The sequence below is a fragment of the Centroberyx affinis genome, unplaced genomic scaffold (assembly GCF_046629955.1).
Source record: "Centroberyx affinis isolate AG114_WGS23_722 - 3 ecotype Tasmania unplaced genomic scaffold, CSIRO-AGI_Caff_v1 ptg001229l_1, whole genome shotgun sequence".
NCBI lineage: Eukaryota > Metazoa > Chordata > Actinopteri > Beryciformes > Berycidae > Centroberyx > Centroberyx affinis.
The window spans coordinates 198,949-212,237 of record NW_027279742.1 but is presented as its reverse complement, the minus strand read 5'-3'; positions in this window follow the sequence as shown (position 1 = coordinate 212,237).

The following is a 13,289-nucleotide window of genomic DNA, read 5'->3' as shown; positions in this document are numbered from 1 at the left end:
ACACAAACCTTGTGACAGCTCATGCAGCTGCTAATGCTTGTAAAAATGTACTGAATGTGTCATATCACACAGCTTTCTTAACCCTAACCCTATGTACACCACCACACACACAACCACACACACAACCACACACACACACACAGGCCTAGTCCTGATCCTTGTCGTAACTGTGTGGGCGGCTGCGGGGGGAGTGGGGGGGTTGGGGGACCGTAACCATGGGAACAACAGCATAAAGGGGTAGCTATGACTCAGATGCACTGCCCCCCCTTACCCAAAACGATCATACACACACACAGATACACATACACACAATCTGCAGCATGAAGACACTATCTGCAATGTAATACCACAATAGTGAAATCCAACTGTTGTGAAAGACTAAGTGTGTTAAAGTGGAAGGTCAGAGCCGTGCTGATAATTTACATTATGGGGAAGGAGGGAGAGTCGAACTTCCGCAAGTCATCAATATTAAACAGTCGAACGGACCGGAGTCCAAGTTGGCCCGGCCTTCAGACGGGGGGGAGGAGGATGCCATTCTGGAGAGATAGCTGAAGACGAGACAGTGACGTGGCACAAATTCCATTAGTCCTTTTTTGGGTCTCACTTTTGTTGTTTGGCTGCGTTTCGACTGAGTGGGGAAGCAGCAGATACCGTAAGAGGGGAAGTGGAGCGTCGGACTCACTGCGAAAGCTCCTCCAGTAATGAGAAGTGTGTACATTAAAAGGTTGTTGTGGTGTTTGCCTCGTAAAACCTCATCTGAGTAGCAGAACGGGATAACATGCAGCCAAACCCCCCCCCGCCCCTCCTCGCCATGTCAGGTAGTAACAAAAACTAAAGTGGTTGGCTTGTGGCACGACACGACACGAGTGCAAAAAAGCGCAACATAAAAGTGACACGAAGTTACAATGATTAACGCCAAATGAGCTCTTGTGCAACTATGTGGAGAGAGTGGAATCTGAGGCTTAAACCCCCGGACAGACAGGAAGTGTGCGACGCCACTAGTGCACACTGCAGGCGGGAGATTTGACGAGTCGACACAGGAGGACAAATGGAAGATCAGCTGGTCACTCCTGCAGTTCATTGGTGCCAGAAAACACTGTATTTTAGTGGTCTGTTCCCTGCATCGACCGCTCTGAAATTGAGATTGAGCTCTGAGCCTCTAGTTTGCCTGCAGCCATTGAGAACAATAGGTGCCGTCTGATGCTTTTATCTGTCCACAGCTTTACGGTGGTTTCACACCAGACATGATTTCACGAAGCCCACAGTTCACCTCTGTTCGTTGTCTATCAAAAGCACGTACGCATGGCATGATGGGATAGGTGGCAACGCGAACCATGCCCGCGATGCGACAAGAAATGTTGAAAAAATGTAATATTATGCAAATGAGCACGATACTCAGCAGCAAGGGAAAAGGCTCTTCCTCAATATGCGTTCTTGTGTGTTCTTGTGTCCCCCATGCAGTGGTGGAAAGTAACTAAGTACATTTACTCAAGTACTGTACTTAAGTACAATTGTGAGATACTTGTACTTTACTTGAGTATTTCCATTTGATGCTACTTTATACTTCCACTCCACTACATTTCAGAGGGAAATATTGTACTTTCTACTCCACTACATTTATTTGACAGCTTTAGTTACTTTTCAGATGGAGATTTGACACAATGGATAATATAACAAGCTTTTAAAATACAACACATTGTTAAAGATTAAACCAGTGGTTTCCAATCTTTTTGGCTTTTGACGTCTTACAAAAAGCAGTGTGTAGTCGGTCACATTTCAGATGTCTATGAGTTGTTAACAGTTCCACCAAATAGTGATTTTTCCCTCTAAACCTCACATGGTTTCATTTCAATAAATGTTCAAATGATCCAATATTTCAGCAAAAATCAAAGATTAGAGAAAAAGTCCAAAAACTGAAAACAGATTTGTGTATCAGAACTTTGTTTTTTCTTCTTTCCTCTTCCATTAATCATCTCACGACCCCTCAGATTTATCTGGTGACCCTTTGGAGGGGCCCGACCCCTAGGTTGGGAACCACTGGACTAAACTAGCTAACTGGATATAAAGTAGTTCAAACTAGCTCCACCTCCAGCAGCTACAATAGTAACATGCTGCTTACACACTGATGCTTCAGTATTAATAATCTAATGATGTCATATATAATAAAATATCAGTCAGAGGGACCAAACCACTACTTTTTGCTGCTAAGACTTATGTACTTTTACTTAAGTAGGATTTTTCATGCAGGACTTTTACTTGTAATGGAGTATTTTTAGTTTTATGTAAAACCGCTGAATCACAATTCCACAACAAAAGAATGCATGGAGGATAGATGAAGGATGGATAAAGATCCCGGAGGTTTCCTTGCCAGCTGAGGACGCATCGGACGGTGAGTTGCCAGAGGAGAACGAATGGGAAGCCCCCAAGATTCATTGCGAGAAGGACGCATCAGGTCCGAGCAGCACCGCGGTCTCCAGGACAGAACCGGTCAAAACAGCTGGGAAGAGTAACAGCTGTGCGTCTTAATTGATTGTGCGTGCAACGTCAAGCACACAGTCCATCTCACACTGTAAGGAAGCGTCTCTGTGCTTTACTTTTCATGAGAAGTTTGTTCTCTCCAAGACAACTTGGGAAGACTTTTCTCCACAAGGTCACAAGTATCAATTTCGCATTCCTGGATTTGATTGGTTGTCTTATTCAGGCAAAAATCTGGCTCTCAAATTCTCCCAGTCTTTAAATCTTTGTTCCTAGTTCCACTCTGTCTTTGAATAGAAGACTGTGTCAGGCTTTCCTGAATTGTTTGACCCAGTCTCTGTCAGATTATACAGATCTTGACAAATGAAGTAATGAGTGGAGGAAAGTGACAGAGACTGTTGGTCTTCAGCTGCTAACTTCAGCTCTGGTAGGCTAAACAAGAAATGTTAACTTGCTAGCACCTATCCCATCACATCCAAATAGCTGTAGCCACTTAGCTAGCCAGCTCGCTAAAGTAAAGTGTGGTTTCAAGGCTCCCAGATACATAATTGTGGATTTTATTTGGTCATAATGAAATAAATAAAATGATACAAAGCAAAATAGGCCCACATAAACAAATAATGTTAAACAAACCCGATGCTTGACCCAAAAACGCCAAAGGCCAGTGAAACGGCAAAAAGCGACAACTTTTGATATAAGCAACGCAAAGCGAAGTGGTCGTAGTGGTGTGTGTGAGTGTGTGTGTGTGTGTGTGAGTGAGTGTGTGTAGCCTGTTGGCAGGGTTAAGGATAAAGGGGGGAGGACCTTGAGATGAACCAGACAAGAGAGAGAGAATCTTTCAAAGCCTGCAGACAAAACACACTCCCACTCAAGTGGTCAAGAAAGCACACACACACACACACACACACACACACACACACACACATAGGAATCATAAGATGGATCTCTCCCTACCTCTGTCTGAACAGCTGCAGTGGGTTTAGATAAGGGCAAACCACACACACACACACACACACACACACACGCACACACACACAGGAATACACACACAAACTTTGCAAAGGCGTGTTGACATTTTACTGGTTTACATTGGGCCTGTGTTTGGTTGTGGCTATGTTGTGGTGGTGTTACGGATGATGTCGGGACCAGCTGTGTGTTTCTCTCTGTAAAACATTCAGGCTGGACCGGGGCCCACTGGGAGTCAAACCCACCCACTCTGGTTCAGACTGTGGATCAGATTCAACCAAACTCTCCCACATTAAAGGAAAAGTCCACCTCAGATTCTCTTACGCTGTTCATCAATCTGTGACGATCAACGGATTCCAGGAGTGTCGTAATTTACTTTTTTGTCGTACCCACTTTCCCTCGACCTGCCTCGTCTGCTGCTACTTCAGTTAGCGATTTCCTACGTTTCCCAGAATGCCTTTCGATAACCCCCAGAGAACGGGCGCCAACTTGTTGCTTTCAGTGTGTGTAGTAGGTGGAGAAAGCAATAGTGAGAGTGATAGCACAGTGAGAACAAGAGAGTGAGAGTTTTCCCTGTTGAGAAAAAGCGAGTCACGCCCCTTACTCTAAACGCTACATGTCTTGTGGCTGCATTGCATTCTGGTCTATACTGTCGGTAGAGAAATTGGTCTCTCTGCCTCTTCAATGAATTTCTCCCTGTATGACTGTTGAACATCGGTGCAAAATGGCAGCTCTAAAAAGAAGCTCTCGCTCTTTGATTCTGAGGGACTGACACCAAAATCTGAAGTTTAATGTTGATGTTTCAGACAGCTGAAAATGTTTCTGCTATCAAACTGCATTGTAGCTGCTGGAAATATCTCAACGTGACGTCACATCATCTGAGTTCGGGACAGTTATCGATGGGAATAAGAAAAACACAAAACCAAACAACACACTGGACACAGAAATACAATGCCAAAAGATGTTTTTGTTACCAGTGTGTAAGTGTTTCACGGTGGATTTTTCCTTTAAAGCCTGACCTTCCCAAGCCAAGCTCGACTATCCTCCTCCAAAAACACAGGAATGGCAGAAAAAATTACTGCTCTCTCTCTCTCTCTCTCTCTCTCTCTCTGTCAGTGTCAATTCAGTTCAAACTTCTTCATTGGCATGAATAGGATACAGTAAGATGAAAACAGTCTTGCCAAAGCATCTAAAAAGGCCTACAACTGAATAAATAATCATAATAAATAACTAATAGGCTGCATGGCAATAAACAACTGTTCCACTTGTATGACTGTGTACAACAGTGTGTGTGTGTGTGTGTGTGTGTGTGTGTGTGTGTCTGTGTGTGTGTGTGTGTGTGTGTGTGTGTGTGTCTTCCCCTTGAGGCGAGCCGTGCATTGTTTGTGATGCGCACCGCCGGGCAAATGATGGCGATGATGAGAGAGGCAGAAATAGAAGAATGCCACAGTCAGGCCTACTTCATCCAACATGCAGAGAGAGAGGGAGAGAGAGAGAGAGAGAGAGAGAGAGAGGGAGAGAGAGGTACTGTACAACACAATGGACAGACAGACAGAGAGTGAATGTAAACGTGTCAACATCTGTAACTCATCAATGTGACCGGCTGCTCTCCCCTCTCTTCGCTCGGCCGCGCCGCGCACGCCCACGCGCAGCTTTATAATCATGATAAATAAAGGATCGGAAGCGTTGCAAAAATGAAATGACTGTACCTACCATGACACTGGCCTGCACGGGCCCTTACAAACATGCAGCTATGTAGCGACGTCAGGGGAGGTGGGGTGGAGGAGGTGGAGGTGGAGGAGGTGGTGGAGGAGGGAGGGGGGGCTGAACCGAGCGCATCTGGACCGGGCGTTTTATTCCAGCCTATCCAGATGCGCAAACGGGCTCCAGGCTATTTTTGGGTATTCTCCAAATTAGAAAAAAAAAGAAAAAGGAAAGAAATAGAAAAACGTCACATCTTACCCATTTATGTGTCCCGGTGCGCCGGTAGTGCCGCTGCAGACTGGTTGGTCGGGCTCCTGTGATTGTTTCAGACCGGGGGTTTGAACCGGACCGAGCCCCAGCCTCCTCCTCCTCGTACTGCAGATCCGCTACAGCGCCGAAACGGGAGGAGCGTCGGATGAAACCATATTCCTTCCTCCTTTTTTTCCCCCCGGTGACACGAGAGAAGAGGCAGCGCGAGAAGCCCAGAAAACGGAAAAAGCGCTGATGTACAGATCTCTCTCTCTCTCTCTCTCTCTCTCTCTCTCTCTCTCTCTCTCTCTCGCTCTCTCCCTTGCTGCCTTCAGGTGCTCCTCGTAGGCTCCGACTTCTGAGTTCGTAACGCTGCGTTCACGTCCTAATGCTCCGCTGGTTGGGCGGAGACCGGAAGTCGTTCATTCCAGGGGAGGATGTTTTGACGGACAGTAACGTATTACACTTTGTTTATTTCACATCTTTTGCTGTTGTATTATTGTACTGTCATTCTCAGCGCAATAGTCACTGACACACATAGGCTATAGTCACCATGTTGAGTTTGTGAATGCATGAACAGACACATGTTGAATGCATGAACTGTGTGTTTCCCCCTATGTCAGAATCAGTGGAAAGATAGGCCTACCCTTCATTCAATATGGAAAATGTTCCATTATTGAAAAAGGAAAATATCAAAATAGCCGTTACTGTCTGTCAAAGCATCCTTCATTGGAATGAATGACTTTGGAGCATGAAGATGTAAATGAAGCATCCCCTAGTGCAGTGGTTCTCAACGTGTTGTCCGGGGACCACCAGGGGTCCTTGAGGGCATTCCAGGGGGTCCCCAGCAAATTGATGAATTGTTAAACTTCATTATTTTGTCATTTTAGAATCACTATTTTGATCATAGTTTCACTCTTATCTCTCTACTTACAATACAGATAGTCATGGAACTCTGGACAAAATCATATCTGACAATAAAAATATTCTCAGATTTGGGTCAAAGAGACAAAATCTCATCAAACGGGGGTCCGTGGCCCTAATTTGGACTAAATTAGGGGTTCTTGATATGAAAAAGGTTGAGAACCACTGCCCTAGTGGATGTCAGATAGCCTACTTTTGATTTTTCCTAACTGTGTTGTTAGCAGAGCGTCAAAACAGCTGCATGTGACAAAAAAGATAACTGAGCGCTATTTTATGGGATGGCAAAGTGTAAACAAAAACCAATACAAAAGTCAATAGAAAATATCTTTAGCTCTGTTTTCACAGCAAAAAAGTTTTTTGTTACCATATTGGTTGATAGTGATGATGCTATCATTATATTTTTGCTATTTTCATTTGTTAATAATGAAAATGTAGGAATAAAACATTTTCCCTCTGGAATGAAGGGTGTCTTCCTGCTAAGTCTGACATGATTAGTCAACTTTCCTTGGGGCGACATTAAGTTCATTTCAGTCGATTTCAATTTCGATATTTCCGACAGCAGTTGAACGCCGCATCACTCTGAGCTCACAGCCTCGCACCTATGCAGCGTAAATCTCGCGAGAATCCCTGAAAGTATCCCAAAATAGTGCACTGTGAACACAAACTGAACAAATGTTGTAGTGAACGCCCTGTATGTCTACTGACCGAATCTTTATTACTAATCTATTTTAGCTTATAATACTACATTCATAAAATGAAACTTGCCCATAAAAGCCTCTTTTTATATTACATTGACCTTAGAAATTGTCTAAAAGCCTTATCAAACATACAAAAACTATCTATCACTAATCTATCAGACTTCTTGAGCTTTTCAAATTCATGTGAACGCCTTGCCTTTGTTGACATTTATTTATTTTTTTAATTAATTTTAATGATATATTCTTAATATTTTAAAACTCATAGTAACTAAAACCAATTCCCTCTAAATTGACAATATTTGTAAGATCAATTATTCTATGTAAGAACTACACTTGCAATAAAAAAAAAATAAAAGTTATAAAAAAGGAACACACCACCTTCCGTTTCCTGTTGAGTGGTGGTTCCCAATGGAGGGTCCGGGGTCCACCCAGGTGGACTTTCCAGCAGAATGAGGAATAGTTCAGCTTAATTATTATTTTTATTTGAAGATAGGACAGTGAGAAAAAATGTAGGAATGGCTGTTCTATCCAGGGGCATCAATTCACCAAAATCAAAATCAAAGCAAAATCCCTGCATCTAAAGTCATTTGCTACCAAAACTTTGAAACCTGCTTATATAAACAGACTAAAATGAATTTAAATGACTGAGAAGATGTTAAGTGATAAATTATTAGCCGTAGGTCACCAAAGCTTAGAGGCAACATTGGTCCTGAATGTTCTCCTGATGGGATTTTTTTTTTTTTTTAAAGATATGGCTTTCAAATTAATTTCTTGTGATTTTTGCTTCATCTTCACTCTCCGTTATAATGATGAAAACTAGGTCGACAAGATCACAGTTGGATTCACTGAGGCTGAGCTGTGGCTGGTAAATATAGACGAAGCCGGGTCCCCCAGCCAAATGAGCAGTACTTTAATTTCACTATAATTTAATTCAGTAGAAACAATCCCAATTACAGAATGTATAAGAATGACTGCTTTAATTATAGGTTTGACTCTCACCACTATTATCTTTCCCACGCACACAGAGTAGATGTAGTAGTGTGTGTGTGTGTGTGTGTGTGTGTGTGTGTGTTCCTGATGCTAAGCCCTGTAGTTTTGTTGTCCCCACTGGGCCGAACCGCATGCAGCAGAGAATGTGCTGTAGGCAGCAGAAAGAGGGCAGTGGAAGGATGAAGGGATGCATTCAATTTTTTTTTTTTTTTTGTTATCTACTTTCACTGGGTGGTGTACAGTGAAGGCAGGCTGCTTTAGGTCAGAAGGAAAAGAGAAGTGTGATAAGATAAAACAGAGTAGGCCTACAATTTGTAAATGCCATTCATATGGCCTTGTGCAGGTTAGTCTAGATTTGTGAATGAAAAACAAGGGAGGTGACACTAGACTGACTTTGATTGAACTGTTAACTGATTTTGTGGACTTTATGACAGCATCTAAGGTGTTTTTCCACGAGTAATGATATATTATCTGGTTTAAAACAACCATTAAATAGAGCTCATTTGGGTTTAAAAGCTCAAAAAGTCTCAGATTCAGCCTCCTATTCATTGTCGAAGGAGCAGTTCCACATAGTGTCTCTTGATCACAAATAAATCACAAAACGTCACAACTCAAACTAGAGTTGTGACCGTTGAGTCTGTAGCTTTGGAACATGTTCACACATATTCATTGAACTGACCAAGTTCACAGCAATAATATTTGGGAAATTGTGTTCTTATTTTCCCATTAAAATTGCGTTCAAGAGTGGATTTTCCCTATAAAATGTCAACAGTTTGAAAGAAAATGCTAACTTTAAGCTAAACCTTACTGTTTGGTCCATCCTGTTTGTCATTACTGAGGTCTGTATGCATAATCTTGCACTTCTCACAATGTCTGCATGATGTATGCAGTATTTCTACCCTGCACTCTTTTAGACTGAGGAATTATTTCCCTTCACGGGTAATGCTCAAAAATTATTTTCTTTTCTTTTCATCCTGTACTCAGTATACAGTAGGAAGAAGGCAGTAGGCCTTGCTCAAGGACACTTCAACTGGACTCCTAGCTGTTGTTGGGGATCAAACCTGTGATGTTTTGGTTACTAGACACTCTCTGATCACTCATTCATAACAATAATAATCGTCCCAGTCACATAGTCAGATATCTCTCCAGGCAGATATCTCATCTCTCTAGACCACCATCCATTAGAGAAACAGTCCTGTAACCAAAAGGTTGCAGGTTTGATCCCACAACAGCTGAAATCTGAATGTAACGAATCACACAGATTATATTTCTGTTCCCATGCATAGATGCCATCTGTGGTTTTGTCTGTGATGCGTTTTCCTGGAAAGCAACAGTAATTCTTTTCACATCCACACAACATGAGCAGTGATGGAGCCTCTCTCTGGAGAGGAGCGGTACTTTCAATACAGAGAACTAGGGTGACACCATCTGGGACAATGCTGCTATTGCAGGATGTGCTCCAGTTACATTTTGCCACCTACATGTTTAAACACACACACACACACACACACACGTCTGGTCGGAAGGCTCAGTGGCGCAGACAGACTATTTCCAGCATTCCCGTCCCTCGCTTGCTCACACACACACGGTCTTTGTGCTCCAACTGATGGAATCTGCCATGTTGCATTCAAGTGAGGTCAAGTCAAAATTATTTACAAAGCCCTAAGTCACAGTTACAGCCTCAAATGGCTTCACACTTCCATGTTTTAACGAAAAACAACCTTGGATGCTCAATGAGAACAAGGACAAACTCCCATAAAAAGCTTCCTTACCAAGAGAAATTCCTTGCACATTGTACTACTTGGTGAATAAAAGTTTCTGATTCTGAATGATTAGGAAAAATAAATGGAAGGAACTTTGGGAAAGGCCTCAGAGGGAGGGATCCCCCCCCCCCTTCCAGGATGGTCAGGGGTGCAGCGGGTGAACAAAGATGAAATATTGGTAATGTAAAGGGTTAAAATGTAATTATAGCTCATAGTATATAAAGGCTTAAAAAGACAAAGATAAAACAGTTAATGGAGTATAAAGTTAAAAATTTGATATGCATTATTAATGTGAATTTAAAAAGATAAAGGTTTATAAGAAGATAAATAGACTTTGAAAATTTAGGGATATGTTAAATAGATTATTTAAAAATAATAGATAAAAAAAATAGACACCCCTTAATTTTTGTGGTTTTAGGCTAAGGAAATATAATTTCATTGTACAGTACATTCTGTCATCTATCTCAAGCGTAACTCATTACGTCACTAGGGGGCGCGCGGCGCTTGGGAGGTAAACAAAACCACTGAGACGCACTACCACAGAATAAATCCTGCCGTCAAGTTTACCACAAGCTCCTGATGTGTGTCTCTTGTTTCGTAACTACAGGTGGGTTAGTATTGCTCCACAGGGCTGCCAACCCTCACGCATTGACCGGGTTAGGGTTAGGGTTAGGGTTGAGACTCACGCAATTGACACTTTTCACACGCTCTCACGCCACAAGTCCATTTTCTCACGCAGTGAAAAACAAATTCATACAGACATGTCATACTGACATACATACAGACTTAACCAGAATTGCAAAACACGCCTGTGTTTTTCAGATTTTGCACACAGCTGCACTGCCACAAGAATGAGTCACATGTGCAGGTGACATAAAAAAGGCGCTTTTAATAGATGCATGACATTTTTAAAACTACACAAACTACACTTTTCCATAACACGGGTCAGAATGGCCGGGGTCTGAAACTGTGCATTTCCCTTTGAAGAAGGATGTATTTTTTTTATTTGTACATGCAGATGAACATTATGGCATGTTTTCACGTTCATAGAATTTATTGTTTTTTACATTTGAACTTATTTTATTGCACAAAATTAACAGCTAATCTATTTTCAATATCGAAATCATTAGCTTATCTATCCCTGTCAGTTCATCAGATCACTATATTTAGTGAATTTTCAAATGTGATAAGAAAGAGCAATCTACAGCATATACTGCTAACATTTAGCACTGCAAATATCATAGCAAGATATAGTAGATATTGTGTTACACAGAGAAGACATGATTAGTATATGTCTATCTACTGCATCTTGCTATACAGTATCTTTCTTGCTATGCAATTTCTATCATATCAATATAATCTCTTAACATTTTAAAGATAATTACAAATGTCAAAATGAGTACTGATCATAACAAATTTAATCATACCAAAATCATAACAAAAATCTACTGTTTTCTATTGATGGATGCATTAAGCTAAGTTGAACTTTGTAAGTTGAGTGTAAAGGAAATTGAAAGAAGAAGTTGAACTAAACCAAAGAAAGTGGTTGAGGAATATTGATAGTGTCACAACTAAAACGAAAGGACTAAATATATACTTTCAAGGACCAAATTGAACAAGAGAGTTTATACTGTTTAAGCACTTTGTGTGTTATTTTGATATTTTGTGTTAAAGGGATATTTCAAACAATGAAACAGAAGAAACATAGACATTCATTTTTGATACAATGTTCATACTGATATTGAATGTATTTTCCTGAGTATATGAGTACAGGTTATTGTGTAGTAATGTAAAGAGTGACAAGTTATACCTTATTTGGTTTTGTACTGTGTCATGGAGCATTTGAGTTACAGATCTCTGGGGTCAAAGTCATTAGTCAAGGTCATTGTCATAAGTTTAAAGTCATAGTCAAGAGTTTGATATGATATAAAAGAAATGTTCTTGTGTGCATAATAATTATGCAGAATAAATCATGTGGTCAAGCTTAACACAAGCTCCTGATGTGTGTCTCTTGTTTCCGAACTACAGGGAATTGTGGGATTTATTCTCACACACACCCTCCTGGCCACCACTACTGTAGGTCACGGGGGCAACAGTAACAGATGGGACATAAACAAAATAGACAGAAGCACTGTAACAGAGAGAATATGAATGCAAAGGGTCAGTACTGGTGCGACATGAACAGTGATGTCTGCTCCAGTTTGTACAGACAGAAAGAAGACTGGTTAGAAAACATCTGATGCAGTTAGAGAAGTGGGCGTTTCAGTTCTCCTCCTCCTCAGGAAGAGGCAAGTGGGGGATTATTGATAAAGAGAGAGCATTAGCATTGATTTCTCCTTTCTCACTTTCCACTAACAGAGCAGAATATTTCAGCTGCTGCTGCTCTCGCCCGGCTGTAATCTTGGTTGTTTACAGTTTATTCTCCTGTTTGTTGTCAAAGAGGAAGTCATCTCAGCAGATTATAGGTAAAAGACGCCACCAGAAACAAAAAGAGCATAGGGGATGTAGTGAGCCAAAGCAAACTGAAGCGGATTAGACATTGTGTACAAACGATTTTAGAGTCGTACCTTGAAGGATTAGTGTCAGGAGAAGTCACAAGCATCAACAACTTGTGTCTCCACCTCTACCCACTGAACAAACTGCATTTCTGCGGTCCTATCTCAGTGGGTAGATAGTGGCATTAACACAGCCAACTGTGCCAAGGTTAGAGGCTTGACTGCCAGTGGGGCTTCCCAAGCATGAAACGAATGCACTCACCAAATAGTTTTGTCTGGTTCTGGGTGAGGCAGGTGTTATTTGCTTCCTGGGAGGTCACAGTTGGGAAATTATGTAGGTAATTCTGCTTCAAGGAAATGATTTTGAGTAATGTTTTTAAAGGAGTGCACAGCCTGTGCTGTAGTGGAGATTTCAGTGAATAGAGAAGAGTTGCTCCATTGTCAATATATTACAGCTAATTTCCTGTGACCCATACTATTTAAACACAATTCATTCAAGAGAACAGAGAGACCTTATGAAGACTCTCATGGGTTGAAACATTGTGTTTTAATTAATAAAAGTGATTTTGGAGCATAATGTGCACTTCCAGTTGTACTTTTGCACTTACATAATGTCTGACCTTCTTTCTTCCTCCTGCCCCGTGTTTCTCTCTTTTCCCCTCTTGTTTTATTCACTATTACGTTGTTACTGACCACTACTGCTACTGTTTATGCCATGCAATTTTTTTTGTGCCTTGCTTTATTGACTTACACCTTGTTTTTGTTTGTTTTTATTTAGTTCAACATAGGCTCGTTATTTTTTAGTATAGTTTTTATACTCACTATGTATTTGTACACTGATTTTATTTATGCTAATACTATTTCATGTAAAGTGTCTTTGAGTAGCTGGAAAAGCACAATACAAATAAAATGGATTGTCATTATTATTTACTTCTTAGTGGTCGTAATGGTCTCCTATTCACTGTCAATGGAGCAGCAAAAATGCCCCTTAGGATATTTCATTGTTTTAATTGTCTTGCTTTGGG